The sequence below is a fragment of the Sminthopsis crassicaudata genome, chromosome 1 (assembly GCF_048593235.1).
Source record: "Sminthopsis crassicaudata isolate SCR6 chromosome 1, ASM4859323v1, whole genome shotgun sequence".
NCBI lineage: Eukaryota > Metazoa > Chordata > Mammalia > Dasyuromorphia > Dasyuridae > Sminthopsis > Sminthopsis crassicaudata.
In genome coordinates, this window is record NC_133617.1 from 249,036,569 (window position 1) to 249,051,762 (window position 15,194).

General features: G+C 33.0%; 1 protein-coding gene across 5 annotated transcripts in view; it reads left to right on the forward strand.

The window, feature by feature from the left end:
- ASXL3 (ASXL transcriptional regulator 3) overlaps positions 1-15,194 on the forward strand; it is a 248,985-nt gene that overhangs the window by 42,191 nt on the left and 191,600 nt on the right. The window lies entirely within an intron of this gene.

The following is a 15,194-nucleotide window of genomic DNA, read 5'->3' on the forward strand; positions in this document are numbered from 1 at the left end:
CCACTGACTGCTTCCCTTCCTATCCTAGAGATTTTCTTTTTGTTTGTGTAGCAGCTTTTAAATTTTATGTAATAAGAATTAGCTATTTTTTCCTTTTTAACAGCCTCTATATATTTATTTTGGTTAGGAATACATCTCTTAACCCTTGTGAAAGGTACATGATTTCTGTTGATCATTTTTAGTGTATCCTGTTGTTTTCTTGTCGTTATCATTAGATTGTGAACTTGAGAGGATGGACTGTTTTTTTGCCCTTTTTTTGCATTTTCAATGGTTAGCACAGCATTTGGCATATAGGAGGTACTTAATACAAGTTCCTTGTCTGAATATTCAGGTCATGTATTCATTTAGAATTTATTTTAGACTATAGAGTAAGGTATTGGTCCTAACCTAATTTATTTCGGTTGGCTTTCCCATTTTACCAGCAGTTTTTAATTATATAAGGAGAGCTTTTCTAAGTAATTCATGTTTTCTGGTTTATTGAATATTGGGTTATTGAATTCCATTATTTTTGATTCTCCTTTTGTTTTGTTTATATGCTTTATTTTTTTTTTTTTAACCAATACTGAGTGGTTTTTGAGAATCCCTTCCACCAGTGAATTGGGATGTCTACCTTTATTTCTTCTGTATTTCAGTCTCTTCACTGTCTTGTTGAGGAGAGCTCCCAAGAATTAATTGCCCTTTGTTGTTTATCATTTACTTGTTAGTCTGCATCACACATTGTCTTCATTTTTCTACCATTTCTTGATGCTTTTATCCATCTCTCCAACCAAAATCAGTTTACACAAAACAAAATACACTGATTCACATATGTGTTTGTTCCCTCTTCACTTTTCTTTCTTTTAATTTCATCTTAACCTTTTTTTTTTTTTTTTTTTTTTTTTTGGTAGATATTTGTGTTAAATACTTTCTTTTTTTTCTTGGGATGTTTGCTTATCAAATAATCTGCTCATGTTTGCTTTTTTTTTTAATGCTTCACATGACATTTTATTGAAAGTTCATCTTTTAAATTGATAATTAGGTTCAGGTGTAAAGATGTCTGCCTTTTTGCTTTACAACATGAACATTTTTTTTTTTTTTTTTTTTTTTTTTTTGAAGTACATCAGTTCCATTCCCTTCTTTGGTTTCTATTGATACTCAGATTTCTTTTCTTTTACATTTGAAGGTTTGTTGCTCGAATTGTCTTTAGAATTTAAATATTTTCTGTCTTGGAGTTTGTAGAATGAGGCTTTTTTCCTTTCTTTTTTTTTTTTTTTTTCTTCCTTGAAGGTGATTTCTAGGCTTCTGCCTTGTTGTTGTTTTTGTATTATGATGTTCATGTTGTGACCCGTCATATTTTCCTTGGAGCCCTATAATCCATATGCTATCTTTGTGCCCAAGATCAATGTGTTGTTTATATAAAATCTTTTTTTTTTTTTTTTTTTTTTTTTTTTTTTTTTTTTTTTACAATATTGCTTTTTGCTTCTCTTCTTCAGATTATCCATTACTTAAGTGTGTTTGTATTTCTAGTCATTTTCTTTTTCCTTTTGGTAAGATTCATCACTCAGGATTCAAGTTTTTCTATTCTGTTAATATTTTTTTTTTTTGCTATAGACCATGCATTTTACCATAGTCCTTTTTATCTTCTTTAAAGGTTTTAATTTCTCTCTTCAACCATTCAGGAACATCCTACAATGGTTTCATTGTTGTCTTGGGGATATACAGAATTTTGTTTTTTATAAAGTGCTTTTGTTTCATTATCGTTTGGCTTGCAATATTTATTTAGAGACATTTGCAGTCATTTAGATATTTTGGTACCTGTTTTATAATCTAGCTTAATAGTTTCCCTTTTTAACTATTTGCTTGTGCTTTAGGTTTTTAGCTAGTTTTTTTTTTTTTTTTTTTTTCCTGCTCTTCTATGTAATTTTGATCCTTTTCCCCTCTCTCTTTCACTCCTTTTCTAATGACAGATCCTTTGTGGACTGTATTATATCAACTATATCCTATATTAGGGAATTCATTTTTCATTGATCTTATTAGCACCTATCCCAAGTGACTCCTCGAGGGACTGAAAATAACCGGATCTCAGTGCCATTTTCTTAAGTCCTGATATAGCCCTTCATGCATCCTAGTATCTTTTCCCCAGTTTTCTCTGTTACTTAGTTCTCTGATAGAATGCTGCTGGCAGATTTAGAAAATCTACCCTTACCTTTGCAAGAGATTAAAGACAATTGAGGTTTTCAGTTTGTTGCAACAGAATGGTAAGTTGAGGGCAGGGTGTGTTGGTAGAGCTAGCAGCTGCAGGGGGAAATTAAATGGATCCCAGAACACAAATTGCTGTATCAAATTGTGTGCCTTGTTGCTCAGTGAACACTTGGGGATTAATATTTTCTGTTGTAATTCATAGCTTCTTAGTGTCTTGACCTATGGAGATAGCTGTAATTATTCTGCTGCTGGCATGTCATTACTTCTTGGGGGGGGAATTACTATTATTTTCTGAGAGTAATGACTAGAGAAAATTTCTGGCTCTCTGTCTTTTTGGTTATATGAACTGAACTCATATAATGTGCTCTTAAAAGAGCCTGCTGGCTCATAATTATTAGTATTTTTTTTTCCCTTATGATGTTACCAAATATTATTAAATAATTCCTTTTAGATCCTAGCTGGGGAATCACTGTATTTCAAGCTCATCATTTTGTTGTTTTCAGAATTTCCCTTTTAAATAAAATTGGTACATCTGCCCGTTTGTAGTTCTTTTGTATTGTTCCTATTTGCTATTTTTTTTTTTTTTTTTTTAAGATTGTCTTGGTGCTGTGATTACAGCTATAAATGCTTTTGATGTGCAGATATATATGATTCTTTTGGGTCTTTGCTTTTAAATTAATTAAGAAGACCAAAATTCATTTTTACTATTTTCTTACCACTCTTGAGCTTTCCTCCTTTCTTAACTATTTTTTGTGGATTGTCATTCTTGATTGGTACTTATTCAGAATGATACAGTGAAAAGATCAATAGAATAGGAATCAGTTCTGACTTCTACAGTGTGATAGTAGACAAATCAATTTAATCTCTTCAATTTAGGTTACCTAATTTGTAAAATATACATACATATATATATATATATGTTGCAAATGATATTATCTAAAGCTGTTTACAAGATAGGAACTAGACCTATGATTTCATTGGTATAAAGAACTCTCAGATAAAGAACTCTCGTCTTACCATTGCATGTCAGCTCCTTTTTTGTAATTTGTAATCTTATCTAAGTTATCTAACATACTTAGAGTGTAAGTGACTTGGCCAGGGTAAGAAAGCTTATATATGTCAAAGGCAGAACTTGCCTTCCTGGTTCTGAGTTCTGTCTGTCTGTCTATATCTATCTATCATCCCATGTTCTTTATGACAAAGTGACTAGCTTAGTGTCACACAGCTAGTAAGTGGTTGAGGCTGCATTTGAATTCAGGTCTTCTTGCTGCCAGGCCCAGCCTTCTATCCACTCAACAACCCCAGCTGCCTCATACTTAGTTATGTGCAAAATACTAATCACTCACTCATTACCACTATGTGTCTCTCTATTGTATTTTGGTAAGTGGAATTTTCTGGAGTCTGTGGAACTTTATGACTCATAGCCATATAGCTTTACAGAAGAAAATTGATGTTAAAAAAGAGGTTCTTCAGGGAGAAGCCCAGAATCAACAAAAATATATTACTTCTTAAATATGAGACTGCCCACTCTTTTGTGACAAATGGCAAGTCTGAGAGACATAATTTCTGGATCATTAAAAATGAGTGTATTAGTTATGGTTAGTAAATAATAAATTGAGATCATTGAAGGTCAAATAAAAAACAAACACTTCCCCACCTACTTTCTCCCCTAATCCTTTTCATGTTTAAATACCTGATTGGTTAAAAATTCTCATTGGTTAACAATAATATTAACAATTATAATAATAATATTAACAAATATATAATAATATTATAATGAGAGATTAGGAAACTTGACTCTTGAACATTTAGACCTCACCCATCTCTGGCAGTCTAGACAAAGAGACTACATATAAAAAAACCAAGAGTTGAAATTCATCTAGATTAGATTCTCTTTATCCTTTAATCACTGTCTTTTCCTCAGTTCTTCAATATGTCTTGAATGAAGAAATAGAAAGAGAAAAAATCCTGAATTTCTCCTCCCAGACTAATAATTGATTATTAATAATAGTTTCTCTCATTTCCACTCAAAAAGTGGACCAAGATGACTGCCCATTAAAGATACATTTTTTGGTGGGGCAACTCTGTATTGCTTGTGTTTCTTTTTTTTTTTTTTTTTTTGCTTATGTGTATTCTTTCTTTTGGCTACTGCTTATGTGAGTGAGGTTGGAATATAGTTGCTCCCTGTACCCTCTTCTCTAATCTTGTTTGCATTAGTTTTGTTTGTGCAGAAACTTTTTAATTTGGTGTAATCAAAATGTTCTATTTTGTGATCAATAATGGTCTCTAGTTCTCCCTTGGACACAAACTCCTTCCTCCTCCACAAGTCCAAGAGGTAAATTATCCCATGTTCCTTCAATTTATTTATGATTTCATTCTTTATGCCTAAATCTTGGACCCATTTTGATCTTTTTTTGTACAGATGACTGCTTAGACACTTTGATTATGTGAAATGACCCCTAAGATTCCTTGTCCTCCTACTCTCTTCCTCATTTCTTCTTTTTTTCTTCTCTTTCCATTGTTTTGTAAAGATCATCATTATATAAAAAGAACCATTCCTAGACCTTATCTAATTAGACTATAATGTCTGTGACCCTTGATGATGACTGGGTTTTGAGGGACCCCATGTATCATCTCCTCATATTTCATTGTAAGAAATTATCATTATTCATTCATGATTACATTTTTGTGTTTCTTTTCACATCAGATTTTCTGTGCATCTCTGGTCTTTTTATCAGAGATGGTTGGAAATCATCTTATTTTCTGAAGATCCTTTTCTTGTTTTTTTCCTTCTTTATCACAATACTTACTTCTTGGGCATGTGTAATTCTGACTGGGGTTCCTTGTTCCATTCTTTTGTTTTGGCTGCTTTTGATGTTTTTTTAATTGAACTAGAAAGATCTAGATTTGGGTTATAAATGTTCCTGAAGTTTTCATTTTTAAAAAGTTTCTTTCAGATGGTGACTGATGGATTCCTTCTATTTCCATTTCACCCTCTGGTTGTAAATGATTTAAGCATAAAAAAAAATTTTTTTTTCAAAGATTTCTTGAATGTTTCTCTCCCCCCCCCCCATTAGAATGTTAGAGAGTCCAAGGATTCTTAAATTTTTTCCCCCTCTTGAATTTTTTCATAAGTCAGTTTTTGCTATGAGGTGCATTATAGTTTTTTCTTTTTTCCTTTTTTTTTTTTTTTTTCAGTTTTTTTGACTTTATTTCAATACTTCTGATTTCATTGAATCATTGACTTCTACTTAGTCCTTTCTAATCTTCAGAGAATTTGTTGTTTAGGCTTCTTCTTCTTCTTCTTCAGAATTATGTAGGGTACCTTTACTCTTCCATAGCTTGGGCAAAATGACGAAATTGTTCAACTAAAAGTGTCTGAGTTATATAGCTGCTACTTGTTTCTGAACTTCCTCCATTCTCAATTCTTTCCACCCTCATAATCAATGTTTAATAAATGTTGGATTGGATTTATTTATTTGTTAGCTATGCTTTTTTTTGGTTAAGGACTTTATGCTTTCAAATGCCTTCTGTTTTCCATCTTTCATTTTCTGACTTATTAGGTGTTCTAGAAACTCTTTTGGTTCTCTTATATTGTCTTCCTTGACCTCTACACTTCCAGTTTGTATTTACTGGTTTTGCCAGAGATGCTTGGAAATTATGTAGACCATCTGGATATGCTGGTTTGGATCAATGAAGTAGATTAGAATGTCTTCCAAATGAACAGTAATCCTATGGTTTAGTTGGTTCTGGAAAGATATGATTCATGATAGGGTCAAGTAGAACACAACAGGTATTATTGTGGCCAGATGGCATTATTTATCAAAGTAGCCAGGATGTCATAATAGAAAGAATTCGAGCTTTAGCACTTGCTAGCTATGTAACAGGGCAAGTTCCTTGGCCCTTCTTAGTTATAGTTTCATTAGCTATAAAATAGGAATACCTAAAATAGCTACCTCATAGTGAGAAAGAGTACTTTTCAAAATTTAAATCAACATGTTACACTCGGGTAGTTATTATTTATTCCCATCTGATAGAATTTTCATTTTTTATCATCTTAGATTTCAGTAAGATTAAACATTCCCTAGGCAAGTCCCATTTAATGGTTAGATTCATGCTCACCAGCTGTTCTAGGAGAACAGGAATAAGTTGATAGAGGAGGTAAGGATCACAAATTCTGATTTCATTTAGAATACACCTGCATAAGCAGAACTCTCACTTATATTTCTTTTAAAAAACAAATTAAAAGGAGGGGGTCTGATCAGGGATGTCTGTGGCTTGACTAACCACCTTTTAAGATTAGATTTGAGGAACTCCTAGGGATTTTGGATCTCTAGCCTGGTGAGGGGAGATGTGGCTAGTAGTGTTGGGAGCCCCAAATATTAGGTCAGTGCTAAAGTTGAATGATAGGGAAGCTGATCATTTTCACAGTATATAGAGGTACAAAACAACACTTTGACTTTGTTGTTTTTGCTGCTGTTATTTATTTGAGATTTCAGGAGTTTATTGAGCTTGATAGAGGAACAGAGGAACTGTGGGTAATAACAAATCTGATATGATTTAGGAAATTTGTAGGACTAATTGGTTTTATACCATAAGTGCTACAAAACCATTATACTTTTATGTGATACAAAAAACTATCACTTTTAGCCTAACTTACTTTCCTTCTCCCCTTACCCTCAAGACTAGGCTTATTTGGAATGAGTCCTGTCACAGAGGCCTGAACACAGGAAAAAAGATCAGTTTCTTTCTTTGCTTATCCTGTCTAGGAGTAACACTCCAGGAAAATCTCCAAAAATAAGTTTAGATATGACACTTGTCTAGTTCCATGAGTTACCTTTCCAATAAAGGCCCATACCCTGTAATTTCAATAAATTCATTGGACTCATTTGAGGTTTTTATTAATGTTCATCCCTTATAAATGTAATGTTTAAGGAAGGGAGTTTTTGAAAATAGCTGTAAGATGGATTGCAGAGGTATAAGAATTAGAAAATCAGGAAGATCAGGTTTTAGATTTTTGTAGCCTTGGCAGTGACGATTTAGATTCAGTCATTGTAGCAAGAAAAGAATATCGAGGATTATTTGATCATAGAATTTGAATTGGGAGGGAACTTTATAATCCTTCAAACTGACCTGTTCATTTTACTTATAACAATCAGGTCCAGGAAAGTGAAGTGCTTATACAAATTGAAAGGGTAGAACAAGGATCCATTCCCAGGTCCTTTGATTCCACCTGCCCAAGTATAATGTTTTTAATCAGTAGGATGTGGTGGAAAAAAAGCAAAAAGACATTTAAGTGAAACTTAGGGGATGTTTTAGTTTGCTTTTTGGGGTGTGAATAACCTGTATTTTTTAAAAGACATACTTAGCACACTAAAGGCATTTTTCTTTTAAAAAAGTTTTAGATTATCATAATATTAAGATTTTTTTGTATATTTTAAAATTATAGAATCTTAGTGTTGGATGGGACTTTAGAGGTCATCTAATCTAGCCTCCCATATAAACAAAGGAATTCTTCCCTCCATATATCTGACTAGAGATAAGAACTCTGCTTGAAAGATTTCAGTAGCTTGAGACTCACTAGTTAAACTAGTTAATCTACGTGAATTTTCAACATTTGTATTTAATAGAAAGTTCTCTCTTTATTTTAACTTGAAATTTAGTACTTTCCTATAATTTTTACTGGCTGGTTCAAATTCAATAATAGTTATGATAGTTAAAATTCATATTTATCTCAGTACTTTAAAGTTAACAACTTATGTTACTTTAATATATCTCATTCAGTTTTCTTATCAATGGTACTGCAGGTGTGACAAAGCATGACTGCTGAGGAGGCTGAGTCTGGTGCATTGGTTGAGTTTGTCAGTTTTGCACTTCAGGACTACAATTAATCCAGCGTCTATAATACATCATTCTCAATATAATAAACCCTCAGGAAGCAGGGAATGAGGCAGGGTACTCATCATGATATCTATATAAAGAAAGGATAGAATCCACCCAAGTCAGAAATGAGGTGGGATCAGATGATTCCAATGACTGATCCATTTCTAGCCTAAGCAAGATGGGGAGACCCAGTCTTAAAATAAATAAACGAATATGTTAAGTGATTTAATTCACTCTGATTATAGCCTTAGATGTACCAATGAGATCCAGTCCTTATTTTTTAAGTCTATAATTCTTTCTTTTACATAGTATTGTCCATTGGTTCTCTAAATTTAGGATTCCACACAAATTTGGTATTAGCTACATACAATAAAACTATTATTCCCTCTTTCATGTGACATTCCTATGACATTTTTTAAGGACAGATATATCCCTTTTCACCATATCTTCTCATATGTGTGTGTGTGTGTGTGTGTGTGTGTGTGTGTGTGTGTGTGTGTGTGTGTGTATATATATATATATATATGTATTTTAATAGCTTTTTATTTACAAAACCTATGCATGGGTATTTTTTCAGTATTGATCTTTGCAAAACCTTTTGTTCCAACTTTTCCCCTCCTTCCCCCCAGATGGCAGGTAGACCAATACATGAAATCTCTGAAATCATCCTGCTGGTCATTTCTTACAGAACAGTAATATTCCATAACACTCATGTACCACAATTTACCCAACCATTCTCCAGTTGATGGGCATTGATTCATTTTCCAGTTTCTAGCCACTACAAAAAGGGCTGCCACAAACATTTTGGCACATACGGGTCCCTTTCCCTTCTTTAAGATCTCTTTGGGATATAGACCCAGTAATAACACTGCTGGATCAAAGGGTATGCAAAGTTTGATAACTTTTTGAGCATAGTTACAAATTGCTCTCCAGAATGGTTGGATCTGTTCACAGTTCCACCAGCAATGTATCAGTGTTCCAGTTTTCCCACATTCCCTCCAATATTCATTATCATCTTTTCCTGTCATCTTTCCTTTCATATTCCTTACAAATCACAACATCCTTTTCCTTTGCCATGATTTCTAATTTGTAACAATTTCCTTAGGATAATTTGTCATAGACCTATCTCAAATAATAGTTTGCTATGAAAATATGAATCTTTTTTGCATGCTGTTTGTTTTCTTTTTTTTCTATGATTTGAACTGAAATGAGCCCAACATTGAATCTGACATTCTATCAAAATAAAGCCCAAATCCCTTAAATATGTGTTGTCTTGTGTTACTTATGTGGCTTCCCAATTAGATTGTAAGCTTCTTAAAAACAAGAAATGATCTTGTTTTGATTTCTTGGAGGGCTCAGTTTATCCTTTCCTCTTTCCTCTTCCTTCCCCTCCCCTTCCTTATTCTTCTCCTTTCCCTCTCCTTCCTTCCCCTTTCCTCATCTCTCCTTCTCTTGTAACTAGGGACTTGCCCAGGATGATACAGCTAGTAAGTGTTAAGTGTCTGAGGCCAAATTTGAACTCAAGGATTCCTGACTTCAGAGCCAGTTTATGTCCACTGCGCCATATAGCTGGTCCCAGGGCTTGGTTTCTTGTGATTTGTGACTCCATATGGGGTCTAAATGTGGGGGTTGCAAAATTATAACATTATAATAAATAAATGTTTGATTTGTATACCTATTTTATATACCTATATATCAGGGCCATCTTGGGTGAAAAGAGATTGTGAATGGAAAAAGTTTAAAAAACATTACTGTAGGGATACTTAATTTGGTATTTGTGGTTAATACATGTTTATCTTAAGACCTGTGTTTTTTACAACTGATGGTAATCATGAATATTTCCTTTAGATGCAAATTTGCAAGAAGAGACTTGTGATTTACATTGAGAACAAAATCTAGGTTGATAGACAAATGAAAATAAAATATATTATATCTATGTCTGTTCTTAATTTATAAAATACATTTTAAAATGAGTTCAATGATAGAGAAATCATTTTTATAGTTTACATTGATCAGGAAATAATGGGTAAATTCTTTAGGAACCATTCAGAAACTTAATTTTTAAAAAAATTATTAATAATGTGTAGTCTTTAATAAAGTCTTTGTTGTGTTAACATAATATTATGAAATTTTGTTTCCCAAACACTATACCAGCAGAGTATAGGTTCTAATAATTGACAAGGGCCCAACCTAACTCTATAGGACAGGGCAGTTGGCAGCAGGATGATAAATTTTTTGACCATAATTAACTCTTGAAATTCATTAAGAAATAGATCACAATTTCTGTTGATGAAATACTCATATAAACAAACCCCCTTTAAAGTTTTAGATTTGACTTGCTGTTTTAGCGGTTCAATATTTTTATCTATCTTACCAAGCTTCATGTTATCTTCATATTTGATAGTCATATCATTGAAGTCATTCATTGATAAATTTCAAGTTCAAAATTCTTTCTTGTACATAATAATGTTCATTGCCTTTTTAAACTCAGATAGAATAAGGCTATTTTCTCTTCCATTTGACATCCCTATCATATTTTTAGGGACAAACATCTCTTTATGTCCTCTCATATTTCTTAAAAATTACAACATACTTTTTTTTTTGCCATGCTTAGTGTCATTTTTTTCTTTCTAGATCCTTGCTATTCCTCTCTAAAGATCGTCATATTGACATTGAGACTTCTGAGAATGATTAATCGAAGCATAGCATAAGAAAATTTTTTTTTTCAAAGTTAGTGTCCCATTGGAATGGTACCACAATAAATGGTATATTTCTGAGAGTAAGCAGATAATTTTCAGATTAACTATGAGGATCTTTGTTGATTATAAGAGTGTAGTATGATCTAAGTGGTATTTTAGGAAAATAAATTTGGCAGCATTAATGAAGAATGAATTTGAGTAGGAAATCAACTTCTTGCCTTGTGTTACTCAGAACTCACTTGTTAATGGTGCTGATCAGACATTTTATAGTGCAAGTTAAATGGATGTGTCTAACTATTTTAAGTTCTTTTAGGATCTTATATATTTCATTTTTAATTTCTGCCCAGATATTTATAGTTGCTAGGCATCTGTGATGTTGTGTATGATTAATGTAGGTAGTGAGTACAGTGTAGGTGCTGACTTCCTACAGCATTGATCAGTCAGTGAGCAAGCATTTATTAAATCTTACTCTCTGTCATGCCATAGAAGTGTTCCCTTCATTTTCATGGACTTCCTTTTTACTCTGTAGTCTTTCTCATTATCCTGTTTTAAGATAAATATCTGTTTATGGCATATCTGTACTAGTCTATACTAGACCCTCTGGATCAAAATGCAGATAACTATTAGGGTAAAGAAGGGGAACAATTACAGATCAGCATAGTCAAGCAACATGAAACTACATAGTGAGTTTCCAAAAATGGCTCTTTCTGTCCATCAACACACAGGGAGAGAAGTTAACATGTTTTTTGCTAGGTCCTTTGGAGACATGATTAGTCAGTGTTGATCCATCTCTTTAGAGTTGTTTTTCTTTATAATGTTGTTGTATATTGTTTTTCTGATTTTATTTAATTTGCTTAGTCCCAGTTTTTGCTACCCAGGATTCTCAACAATCCTTTCATTACCATTCAATACAGTTCTGTTACAGCTATATATGACAATTTGTTCAGCCAGCTATTTCCAAATTCAAGATATCATTTTAGATTCTGGTTGTTTGCCCTTCTTTTAATTTTTCTTTTACCATCAGTAGCTTTATTTTGCTAGTGATATTTACTGTTATTATTTTGTGTCAGTGATATTTGTTTTTTTTTGTTGAGTTTGATGAATTTCTACACCAAATTCTCTTTATTTTCCTCTTTATCATTTCAGAAAAGGGAAAACAAACAATCTAATCCTTTTCATTCTTTCTAGGTATTTATATAATCAATTTTTTCTTTTATGTTTCTGCTTTTTTGTATTAGTTCAGTATGTTTTTTTGATTTTCCCTTTTCTCAACTTTAGTTCCTGAATTTGTGTTTTGCTTCAGGGCAAGATTCTACTTTTGAATGGGTTACCAGCCTTGCTTGATCTTTCCTGAAAAACCTGAATTTCTGTGTTGACTTACTCCTTTAAGGATTAGCTCCCTTGATTCTTTGAGTATTGAATCTTTAAGGCCTTCTCTGATATCTTAGAACTGAATATTAGGGACCTTGTAGTCCTGAGATTTCCTTGTCTGAAACATTCTTTCTGGTGTCTGCCTCATCTACAGTGGTTTTTACTATTTCCTCCAGTTTCCAAGGATGCCACTCTAGATTAATATTCAAGGGAATTCTCTGTTCTTGTAAACTACATGATTAGTTTTGGATGTTATAGACTTGTTCTGTTTTTCTAACATTGCCATGAATTTGAGGGAGCTTGGCATTCTGCCTTCTGTTCGGGTAGCCTTCATTTTACATATGGAGAAACTGAGGCTTAGAGAAAATAAAGGTCTATGGTCACTTTGCTATACTGATAGATACAGAGATAAAATGGAGGTTTTTTGGATTCAGGCCAGTACCATTTGCCTTATATACCCTGTTTCCTTTTTTCCTTGTTGTAGGTGATAAAGAAACTTTAGATTCTCATCTCTATTCACCCATGATCTTTGCCATGGTCTCTGAATTGGGCCTCTGTGCATAACCTAAAGGGGTATGTGATCAATTATTTTGAGGATGGAAAGATGGATTGCATTCCATACTTCCTGTGAGAGCCAGTCATGGGGCACAATCACATATGTTCCCAAATTGCCCTCTTCCTAACTTGCTTATTTTTGTAAGAGATACCATCAACCTTCTAGTCACTCAGATTCACAACTTTGGTGTTATCTTCAACTCCTCCCTTTCACATATGATCAGTAAATTTTTATGGAGATTTTACTACTTGACTGGTATGCTGAATTTTTTTCTTTTTTTCCTTTCAAATATTGTGAACTAGCTCTGAGTCTGGGTTTATTTTCAGTGTTTTGCTGATGTGACTTGTGTAGTGTAGTCAGTTGTTGGAATATAAATATGGCATCTATATATTTATCAGAATAGAATTGGTGACTAGTTGGAGGAAGATCCAGAATAATAGCAAAGGCACAAGTTAGAAAATCCTCTTCCTTGCTGTATAGTGGGAAAACACATGATGAGATAACCAGAAAGTACAATTTGGATATTATTAAAAATAATTTGTGCTAGTAGTCCTTTAGTCCTGATTTGTTATGTAGTATGTAAATACTGGTTGGCTATAGCATCTTGGATATGTCCCCTTCACTTTCAATACAATGCACACAGAATTAATCATTTAGCAAGTACAATACAACTTTTAGTTTCATGTATCCTATATATTGACCCTGCAAATTGGGGATAATAGTACCTTCCCCCTTCCTATCTCACAGGGATTCTATGAGGAATAATGAAATTATATCTGTGAAGCACTTTGATCATGTTGGAACAGGTAAGGATATAAAATATGAAATCCATCCATCCATTCAACTCCCTTGACCTCTTAAGACATGATCTGCTGCTTTATTAGAAAATTCTGCCTCTGTGGTTGTGGCTAATTAAGTTCCTTTCAGTTCATTTGGTAGTTCCTTTGGTAGGATGAAAGAGCACACTGGGACCTGTTGTCTTTGCCATCATATAACCTTGAACTATGCTCTGGAGAAACCTTATTTGAAATAGATTTCCCCTGCAAATGAAAGGGAATTCTGAGCAGGCTCATTACAGTAGAATGTAATATGAGATTTGAAATGATTTCTTAGTCATTTAGATTAACTAAAAAATAGAACTTTGGAATAATTTTCAAGTTAGTAAATTAAGAGTTTATAGATGATAGAATTGAGATCCATGAAAATCTTATTATCTTGAACAGTGTTGAAAAATAGAAGAAAATATATATACATCCATACATGCATATATTATATATTCATGTGTATGTGCATATGTATTTTTGGATATGTATATGAAAATGATAACTATTGAACTCATTTTTGGGGGGCTTTAAATTTTTTTTTTCCTGTCTAGGAGAATAGACTTTTAGTAATTCATCCATATTTATTCATTTGTTACCTTTGTAATTAGTGGCATACTTATATCAAATGCGTGGAAAGCAACTGGGCCATATGAGGCTCATTCTAACCTATCACTGACCTTGTCAGTTCCTTGCTCCTATTAGAACATTAGCTGTACAAGAAAAATAAGTAGTGCAGAAAAGTATCTGATTTGCGTACATTGCAACATCTGTCTGCTGAGGGAGGCAATTTTTGGTACAGCATGTGCAGTTATATCTATTTGATGAGTGTTTGTGTATGTATGTGTGGGTAGGTGTGAAGAGGGGTGAGTGTGAAGGGGGTGTTATCAAATGTAATGAGGGTGGTATTAGTTTTTCTTTAAAAATGAATTTTAGATAAGTGAAGAAAGGAGACCTTGATATGTGTGATAATTTTTGCAATAGGGGAATATACATCATTTTCCTTTTTTTTCCTAGTTAGATTTCCCTATTGGACTGTTGCTGTGTTCTCAATTTCTTTATACACACTGTGATCATAGTACTGTGTTTCATTTTTAAATTTTACCTTCTGTTCTGTTTAGAAAGTGGGATAGATTTCAGTTAAATATGCAAATATAATCAAAATATGATAAGAAATTGAGCAGCTTGAACAGTCCAACTGGGACATGTTACAGAAGGAAACAAACCTGTGGCAAAAACAAGTGTACATGTGTTAAATTAGTCTTTATTGGATGTCTTTCTTTCTCTCCTTCTCTTTGTCTCTGTCTCTTTCAATGTCATTTTAAAATATGTAATCATTGTCAAATAAGTCATAGATGAAATAGACAGCCATTCACTTATGAAATAAAGTTGAAATTAATCAAACTTCACAGTATACATAGCTAATCTCTTGTTCTTAACTGAATTTCACAGGGGTTTTTTTGTTTGTTTGTTTTTGTTTTTTATACAAATAGGATTGAAGTGTTTTAAGTTTGAAGAGCCTTTATATAATCACTAGTCAGTGTCCTCTGAAGAACTAGGTTCAAATTTTGCTTCTGATATTTATTTCCAGTTTTATGTCAGCAAGTCATTTAATTTCCTTATCTTTAAAATGAGGTATTGGACTAAATGGCCTCTCTCTATGGTCTCTTCTAGCGTGGGTTC